This window comes from Mastomys coucha, unplaced genomic scaffold, assembly GCF_008632895.1.
Source record: "Mastomys coucha isolate ucsf_1 unplaced genomic scaffold, UCSF_Mcou_1 pScaffold22, whole genome shotgun sequence".
NCBI classification, from domain to species: Eukaryota; Metazoa; Chordata; class Mammalia; order Rodentia; family Muridae; genus Mastomys; species Mastomys coucha.
Genome location: NW_022196905.1, coordinates 195,954,169 through 195,964,340, shown reverse-complemented (window position 1 = coordinate 195,964,340; position 10,172 = coordinate 195,954,169). Strand labels below are relative to the sequence as shown.

Here is a 10,172-nt window from a genome sequence, read left to right as displayed (position 1 = left end):
ATACATTAAAAAAAAAAGTATCCAAAGGAAAAGGAAACAATTTGGAGGAGGACAGCTCTTTGTGGAGAAGATCTTGGTTTAGCATGACAGGATTGCAGGGAGCATCAAGAAGATGAGTTCACCTCTGCAGTGTTTCCTAGGTAACACCGAGGAGGGAGATGGATCAGGCAGTGGCTTACTGTCCTTATTTTAAAGAATCTTCAGGTTAAACACGATATCATCTGAACCACATTCTGCTTGACAAAAGCTAGCAAGTAAGAAAGTGTACTAACCTCCTTTAGAGGATGGGAATGGGGTGAGGTTATATGTGTAATATATATATAAATATCTCAAATAACATTGTAAAGGAATAGAGCAAGTGCTTAGGGAACAGAGAAATGAAGTGTGGGGAAAGAGTGGGCAGGAGTGACTATCTAGAAGTTTACAGAGGGTCAAGCCTTTTAATATGTATTTCTGGAGAAATAAAATTTTCAAAGAAATGAGGATGTCTTAGAGAACTAATAGAAGAAGCAATATTGCATCTGAGAATTAGGAAAAATAATTACACAGAGTTTAGTGTATTCAAATTTATTCACAAGCAGACACCGTGTTAATGATAGCTAAGCTGAGTACTGAATCCCCACAACTGAGAGAAAGTGCAGACCAGAAGACAGAAAGAAATGATAATCAGTAGGAACCTAGTTTGGGGTCACGAGGATAAAGCTGTTCTATTAATAAGACACCACGGCTTTATTAACTTTCCTGGGTTATTATTTGACTATAGAGTCACTTAACTTTTAGATAAATATTTGATATGTTATAATATTAAGATTTCAAGAACAGTTGGTCAATGGTTATTGATGATGGTTTAGCAACCTTTAGCTGGTCAAAATGTTATTTTGTTTTATGGGTTAAGAAAGAGAAATATCTGTAGCATATTGTTGCCTAGCCAGGCTTTCCCTTTGGGAAATGCATAATAGTGTACTGTTTAAATCTCTGGATGATTAATCACATCTGAATGACAGGGTAGCTCCAGAAAATAATATTTAACTAAAGAAAAGCACAGAGAGTTGGTATTTATTTATGTGAGTTACATGGGCAAATATATAATGAAGGACATAGAGTTTGTGATATTTTACTGGTTGATGTACAGTTGGAATCCAAAGTGGTTTGTTGCTGGGATCACAGTCTGATACTGCCAACTGGTGCCCTCTTTTGAAGGTTGCGGTCAATTTTAAACAACTAAGACTATAACCAGGAAGAAAGGAATGAAGAAAAATATAAATCAACTTTTTCTTATAAGTATTGGAGATGTATATTTTGTGGAGAAATCTTAGGACTATCATGGAGACTATTTTTAAATAGGCTCACCAGATTAGTCTGAAGAGCTCTAGCAGGCCTGAGCATGGCAAACATGGTACTGGCAGGCCTTTCCCTTTTCTCTTCCCTCCTACTTGCTCAACCATGGATTACTTCCCTAAAGCTAGCCGCCAAAGTCTATTCCCTTAGTTAGACATTTCCTCCTTCTGAGGCCAACAACTAAGGAAGACCAACTACCAAAAGCCCCTTTTGGCTTACCTAATTAGAATGCCCAGTCAAAACAGACCAACTCATTCTAACCTTAAAGAGGTTTCCCCTTTTCGCTTTACAAACTGCATTTTGCCTCTGAGCCATGACTGTCTCATTCTCTAAGGAGAGGCAGTCCTTAGTCCTTCATGGGAAAATATTCCTTCCCCTCTTCCTTGCTTGGCCCCCTTCTTCTCTGTTCTCTTTTCCCTATCTTTGTCTCTTTTTCCCTGCCATTTGTCTCTCTGGGGCAAATAAATCTTTTTTTTTTTTTTTTTTTTGGTGCCAAGAATTTGGTCTTGGTTTGTCCTGTTCCAACTCTATCCTTCCAGGTTTAAAGGTAGCTAATGTTTGTATAATGCTTTTGAGAGTTGCTAAGTCACAGTTCACTGTTTATGTCATTGTTTTATGCCATTTGGGGAAAAACAACATCTTTAAGAATTGTTGGCTTGTCTTTGAAGTGGAAATAAACCCATTTCATTATGTTGCAGCTAGGATTAAATCAGGAAATATATTTGAAAGACATAAAATCATAAAACTATTTGTGACATCACTTTATAAGCAGGTGGCTGCATCACATTTTTATTATGTGGCCATATGTTTAGAACACCGAGTGGGAAAGTCCAGTTACAAAGATGTGACGTAAAGAGGTGGTGAAAGTTGCTGCGGTTGGGAGAGATGCTCTAAGTTCAAACATGAATTTATTTTACAAGAAATGCGTTCACCAGTCAATACTTTCTTCTTGAGGGAGCTTTTCTTCCTCACTAACAGTGTAACTACAGAGATTAAATGACAAATACTCACAAAACAAGAACCATCTGTAATTGGAGTAAGCACACAATGAAGCACAATGGCACCCTGAACTTAATCCAAACTCTTAAATGACAAGAGAGTTTGGATAATTGTAGAAATTATTAGGACATAATTATTAAAAAAATCATCACAAGCTCTATTTTTTAAAATAACTAAACTTAGTATAAGATCCAGAGTAAGCAATCTGTATATCAGACCTGGCTATGAAATCAACCTGATAATGAAAATGTCAATAATAAAAACCTTTCTATGTTTAGAGTTCTATCATACACCTCTACAAGTAAGGATGGCCGACTTTTTAGACATTTCTTTTCCCAAATCCCAATTCAAAGGTTTTCTCTTCTTTTCTTTTCTTTATCTTTCCTCTTTCCTTCTTTTCTTTTCCTTTCCTTTCTTTGCTTCTTTTCTTTATCTTTTCTTTCTTTTCCTCCTTCCCTCCCTCCCCCTCCCTCCCTCCTTCCCTCTCTCCCTCCCTTCTTCCTTCCCTTCCCCCTTCCCTCCCTCCATCTTTCTTGCTGTGCTTTTGCTAAGTTGTCCTTCAGGCCCCTTTCTTTTTTTTTTCTTTCTTTTTCTTTTCTTTTTTTAGAGAGATTTAGGACACTGTTTGAGGATAATTGTCTTTCGTTACTGTTTTGTTTCTCTTTTGTTGTTTATTTTTGAAGTTGCCAATTAATTACAGTATTTCTCCTGTCACTTAACTCCCTCCAAGCTCTCTTTATATGCCCCTCTCCAAGTCTTCAAATTGCTGGCCTCTTTTAAAATTAATTCTTGTTGCATACATATGTATGTATTTCTCTGTGTGTGTGTGTGTGCTTGTTGTCTAGTGTTTGTGCATGCATCTGTATGTGTGTGTAGACATGGTGTGTGTTTATGGGTATGTGTGTACATGCTTGCATGCATGTGTGTGTACATTTGTGCATGCATGTATGTGTTCATGTATGCAGGTGTGGTGCATGTGTGTGTGTGTGTATGTGTGTGTGTGTGTGTTCCTAGATAGAACCTGTTGAATCCATATGTTACTAGTATGTAAGTTTTGGGGCTGATGATTTGGCACTGGCTTTCTTTTGTTTCTTCATTTTTATTTTACTTTTCTGTATCCAAGAATTGAAGTTTTTTTAAATGTTACAATCAGGGATGTCTTTTCCTTATGCCCTCAGTGTTATTTGGACATGAAGCACAGACTTGAAGCCTGTGGTTGTGATGATGATTAAGGATCGTCAACAACTGGCACTGCCAACAAATTTACAATGGTTTTTTTTTTTTTTTTTTTTTTTTTTTTACAATGGTTTTTAATGATGTGAATAAAAATTCTACAATTCAAATACAGAACCTTCCCTATTGCTGTGTATCTCTTTGTACTATAAATTGTTTAGAAATAGGACTTACCTCATAATGGATCTGTATTTGTGACTTAGTTATTCTCTGTCAATACAAAGCACTTTACTAATGCCTTTCACATAAATGTGTTTTTAAATAAAACTAATGTCAACAAAAAAATGTGTTTTGAAAACACAGACGAATGATTGAAAACTTCACTTTAAAGAACTCATTCAGTGGGCACTACAGGTCCATAAACTAACCCTGTCTAAACCTCAAGGGAAGGCCAGTGACACTTCTTGCCCCCACTCCTCCTCACTGGGAAGGGATTTCTTTTTGTTTGTTTGTTTTTTTCCAGACAGTGATTCTCTGTGTAGCTGGAACTCACTCTGTAGACCAGGCTGGCCTCAAATTCAGAAATCCACCTGCCTCTGCCTCCCAAGTGCTGGGATTAAAGGTGTGTGCCACCACCACCCGGCAAGGGAAGGGATTTCAATCATCATAACATACTTCTGCACACAAAAACTTGGTTTCCAAACTGAAAACAATTAAGGATAACTAAGCCTTCATAAATGCATAGAAATTTATTGAAATTTTGTGACCTTCTTTTTTTCAAAATAGTCTTGAGAAATGCTCCCATAGGCACAAAGTGAAGGACCTGAGTCTTGTCCCTCCACAGCACCCCCGGTGGCTCACAAATACCCCCTATGTACATTCAGTTGCTCTTTTCCCCGTCTCTTACTTTGCTTAGCATTTTTTAGAAGCTATGTGTCTAAGTGCAAGTACTTTCAGAATATTTATATAATTTTTACAGAATCTTAAATATTTTTTTATTTTTCTTGTGGTAGTTTCCTACACTTATTTTGATATTAAAATTAGTATACTAGGGATTAAGGTGTGGCTTAGTTATACCGTGTTTGTCTAAAATGAACATTAGCCTATATTAGTTCTCCAGGACTGAAACTAAGCAGTGAGACAGACAGACAAAAGCAGATAAACAGACAGGATGGCAGGCAGGTAGACAGGCAGACAGGAAGGTACACAGGCAGGCAGATCTATAAATTCTATGTAGATGTATTTCTTGAGTGTAGATTTCTTAATTTTCTCCTCTTAATTGTTTTTGGCACGGTGCCTTAGCAAGGATACCATTTGGTTTAGTTCTATTGTTTGGTAACATAGCTTGAGAGTCTAAACTTTCCTATATGGAATCAGCACCCCTTTTCATTTACTTTTATTAATTAAATTTATCTTCAATGTGTAAATTTAGTTTGCAAATTTGATTATCTTGTTTTTTTGACATAGCACACAGATTTTAATTTCTAATTAAAATTTTGTTTCACTATAACATCCTCCTTGTTTTTATTCTCACTCATGAGTTACTCTTTGCTGTTGTTATTTTGGGTTTTGTTTGTTTGCTTGTGTATTTTCTCTGACAGACCTTCATGCACATACTCTTAGCCTCATCACAACCTCACAGGGCTCCTATCTGTTGACTTGCCTGTGGATTCTTCTTTCTTAACCATTTCTTTCCTTCTACACTGTGAAAGATGCACAATTTTTGAACCAAGCCATAAATACAAATTTTGAGACAAATGGGATCATGTCTTGTTTTCTCAAAATACAATTTCCGGTATTTTTTTCCCTGTCAGTTCTGTTCTTATTAGGCATCATCTTTGTGCAATATTCTCACAACATTTCTTAAGGAAGCTTAACCAGTGGTCTTCCAATATGGATAAAAGCCGTTTCTATCAAGAGGGAAGGAAGTGTTCAATGACTCATGCCAAAGGACCACTTGAGGCAGCACAATCATTCCGAAACAGCAATGAAGGAGATAGAGGGAAGCATCAAGAGGCTCTTTTGTCATGTATTCAGGTTTAGGTTTCTCTGGAAACATTCTGAGGAAGGCAGATACATGAAACCCTATGTGCCAGCCCTTGGATCCCATCAAAGAGTCGTGATGAACTTTCCTTATTAATTTTAATATTTATTGCTTGAAATTATCATATTGCACAGACTGTATCTTGAGTGACCCCTACTTTCCCTCCAGGTTCCCCTAGGGCTTAAACACATTTCTGTCAACTTTATGGTTTTTTTTTAAGCATTATTAATCCACTGAGTGGAGTTATTGCTACCCACATGTGCATGGATATATAGCCACGCACTGAGACATGGGCAACTCCGTAGAGACAACTTTTTACACAATATATTTCCACAAATCCAACCCTCCAAAGAGTAATAAATGAAAAACTCCAACACAAGAAGGGGAACTACATCCCTGAAAAAGCAAAAATGTAATCTTCCAACAAAACTAAAAGAAGATAGACACATGAATGGAATGCCAGCTCTAACTACAAAAATAACAGGAGACAACTTTTTAAACAATTGGTAACTATGTGTTTTTCTCACAGAAGCCCTCAAAGACTAAGAACTCTCCAGCTATGGGAGGGATCTGGTTGACCCTCTTCCCATCCAAGCTGGAACGTTTAACTGTCTTGACCTTGTGCAGGTCTTGTGCATATATGACTTAGTTGCTGCTTTCTTTTGCCTTATTTACTGTACCTCACGCTAACTGTCCCACTCCCAGTCACCCCACCACAAAATCCTTCTCCCCTTTCCTTCTTACCTTCTCCTCTTAGCAGGGAGGGACTCTCTATCATCCCCCTTACTCTGGCACTTTAAGTCTCTGTGAGGCTAGGTGCTTTCTCTCCTCCTGAGGCCAGACGAGGCATCTCAGCTACTAGAACAAATCCCACCTACATGCAACAGCTTTTGGGATAGCTCCCATTCCGGTTGTTTAGGACCCACATAAAGGTCAAGTTGCACATCTGCTATATGTGAGCTAGAAGGACTAGGCCCAAGGGTTCATGTTAGTTGACTCTGTTGGTCTTCCTGTGGAGTTCCTATCACTTTCTTCATATTTTTTTTTTTTTTTTTTTTTTTTTTTTTTTTTTTTGGTTTTTTCGAGACAGGATTTCTCTGTATAGTCCTGGCTGTCCTGGAACTCACTCTGTAGACCAGGCTGGCCTCGAACTCAGAAATCCACCTGCCTCTGCCTCCCAAGTGACTTTCTTCATATTTTTAAAACCGAGATATCATGAATTTTGCAGGCAAATGGATGGAACTTGAGTATATCATCCTGAGTGAAGTAAACCAGTCCTCAACGGTATGTACTTATAAATGGGTATTAGCCATAAAATACAGGTACTTTTTTATACTCCACAACCCAAGGAAGATAAGAAAAAAGGCCCAAGCAAAGAAACTTGAATTTTATTTAGAAGGGGGAATAAAATAGTCATAAGAGGAAGATGGTGGGAGAGAATTGGGAGGGATGGAAGATGTGGAAGGGAATTGGGGGTTCAGGATCAGGTGTTGGGAAGGACAGGAGAGATGGCAAGATGGTTATGAAAATGAATGATAATCTGCAACTCCAGGAGAGAGAGACCCGGGATAAGGGAAGCGCCCAAGAATAAACTGGGGTAACCTTAGCTGTGACTCATTAGATAGGGGAAATGGAACCTGAAGAGGCTATCTCCTGTATCCAGAAAAGAAGCCCAGTGGAGACACCACCCACCCACAAAACTTTCAACCCCAAATCTATCTTGTCTACATGTAATGCAGGCACAAGGAGGGGAGCAGAAACTGAGGGAATGGCCAACCAATAACCAGCCCAACTTGAGGCCCACCCATGGGCAAGTACTAATCAATCTCTAGCACTATTAAGGGTTCTCTGTTAAGGATGCAAAGAGGAGCAAGTTGCCCCCTGAGAGGCTCCACCCAGCAGCTGACTCAGACAGATGCAGACACCCACAGCCAAACAGTGTACCAAAATTGTGTTTGCTCTGAGCTCTACAACCCAGCTGTCCCTCAAGTGCTGTGTTCTTCATTTACCTCTCTTCCTCGGCTACTATTCAGACTATCGAACTTTGCTATTTATTCCTATTTTCTTATCATCTAGTCTTTTCAGATTTTTAGAATTTAATTTTTATCTTTTTGTCTAATCTCAGTTGTCACTGTCAACAAGAACACTGGTTCTGTTTACTATGCTTTGCCTCATTTGGATAGTTTAAAAGATCTCTACAGCCTCTTAAGACTGAGAAATGCATCTAACGTATCACTTATGTTAAGTCTTTTTTAGAATTTCTTCCTAACAACTTTTTGTTTGTTTGTTTGTTTTTTGTTTTTTTTGTTTTGTTTTGTTTTGTTTTTTTTTGTTTGTTTTTTGTTTTGTTTTGTTTTGTTTTTCAAGACAGAGTTTCTCTGTATAGCCCTGGCTGTCCTGGACTCATTCTGTAGACCAGGCTGGTCTTGAACTCAGAAATCTGCCTGCCTCTGCCTCTCAAGTGCTGGGATTAAAGGCGTGTGCCACCACTGCCCAGCCCAAACAACTTTTAAATGAAAGATTTCCTTAAGGGCATTTTATTTTTAGTTATTTTACTTTCTTTTGGTAAACTCATCTAATTTCTTGAGCCAAAATTCATACAACTTTTAATAATTTAATTTTAGTTCTGTTTTTGGCTACAGATCTGAGTATGCCAAACCACAAACATACTAATATTGCATTCGTTAATAGTCCTATAAATACTTCCTCTTTATACTTTCCAATATCAGTGACGTGACCCTACTTACATGACCTTAGGACTTTTTTAGCCCTGATTCACAGATAGAATCATTCATGTCCACATTATATTAATCATCTTCAATAACTATTGTTCTTTCCACATTCATTCCCTAGTGTCTCTCTTTCCTTTTTGCCTGTTCTATTTGTGGGGGAGATTATTGGTATTTTTACCTTGAACATGCTAAAGCAAGCACGCTGTCCACCACTGAATGATGTCATAAGGCCTCTATTACATTTTTATTTTGAAATAAAGGGCTCATTAAATAGCTCAGCCTGGCCTTGAACTCATGATCCTCATTCATCAGACGTCCAAACACCTAAAATTACAGTTCTGAACACAGGGAACACAGTGTTCCACCTTGTCCCTATTTTCTATTCCTATTCTTATAATATTATAAAAATGCATTGCATATTCTTGGTTCATTGGTATATGAGGTTATTTGGTATTAGGACATGGCTATCTAAGAAAAATGGTTACTATGAAAATATGATGACCCAATGTTAATCCTCAAATGCTAACAAATATCTTAATGTGCCTTCAAGCACAGTGCTGGGGAGGTCAAGATAAGATAAGATCTAGAGTTTTTGTTTTTGGATACCCAGTAGCCAAGTCAGTAAGCTCCAATCTAAAAATAAGTAAATAAATAAGATAAGTAAATATCATAAATAAATAAGTAGTGAATCAACTGAAGGAGACACCTGATATCTTGGGCCCCATATGTACACATATGTCCATGTGCACCTGTGTACACATGTGTTCACATAGACACAGACATGCACATACATGTCATAAGTAAATATAAAACATTTGCTAAATAATTTCTTGGCTCCTTAAAATTTGAATAAGTCCCCTTTTACCTCTAAATAGCTTTCAGTAGCCATGAGCCAGTGATTTTATATACATATATATATATACATATATAGCATATATATATATGCTATTTTTCTATGTCCTACATTTTTCTTGTAAGATAATTTTTAAATAAGATTATTACAAGATAATTATCTTTTAATAAGATTATTAAAATTTTATGAATTTGGTTCAAGAAATCAGATGAATTTACAGAAAGGAAAATATACTTAGTTCCTTTATGTTTGCCATTGATCAAGATGCACAGTTAACTGTCCTGAAGTTCCTCTTCTCCCTTGAATGAAGTTCAAAGAATGCACTGCTAGGTAGTTTTCCTTTCTTACTCCTCCACAAAACATCTAAATATTCCAATTTTAGATTGCCTTGCTTCTTCCTTCACTGATGTTTTCATTTTATTCATGCCTGGCTTCAATATTTAAGAGACACTGAGTAAACCATTTACAATTTAAAGACAAGAATTATTATCAGAGAAATAAATATTTGTAAGCCCTCAAGAAAAACAGTGCTGGGTGGGGCCAGAGGGTTGGGCCATGTTCCCCCACGAGTTTTGCACGCCATCTAGTGGCAGGTCCTCCTTACTACAAGGCTTGCCTCTAAGACCCTGAACTCTGCAGATACATTTTCCAATTTTCCTCAGGAAGGAGTTCAAATAGAGCTTTATATATATGTATACATACACATATGTATATATATTTATATGTATACATACATATATATGCATATATAGATATGTTTATACATGTATATAAAGTATATATTTTATATATATTATTTCCCTTTGAATAAACATTCTAAAGCATTTTACTGTTTATATACTAATTACTATGTATATATTTATCATTTGCGTACTATTCTATCACTTACATCACTACAAAAGCGTTTAATGAAACATGTTTCTGGCACTTTGCTTTATTAGTGTTAATCAGTGATTTTCATTTACCAGAAAGACATGTTGAAGGAAACTTGAAAGTTTCAGTGAGTCTCCATACATTTAAAGGTTCTTTCTCC

General features: G+C 37.0%; 1 protein-coding gene across 2 annotated transcripts in view; it reads right to left on the bottom strand.

The window, feature by feature from the left end:
• Glra3 (glycine receptor alpha 3) overlaps positions 1-10,172 on the bottom strand; it is a 150,086-nt gene that overhangs the window by 42,382 nt on the left and 97,532 nt on the right. The gene's annotated exons all lie outside the window — the stretch shown is intronic.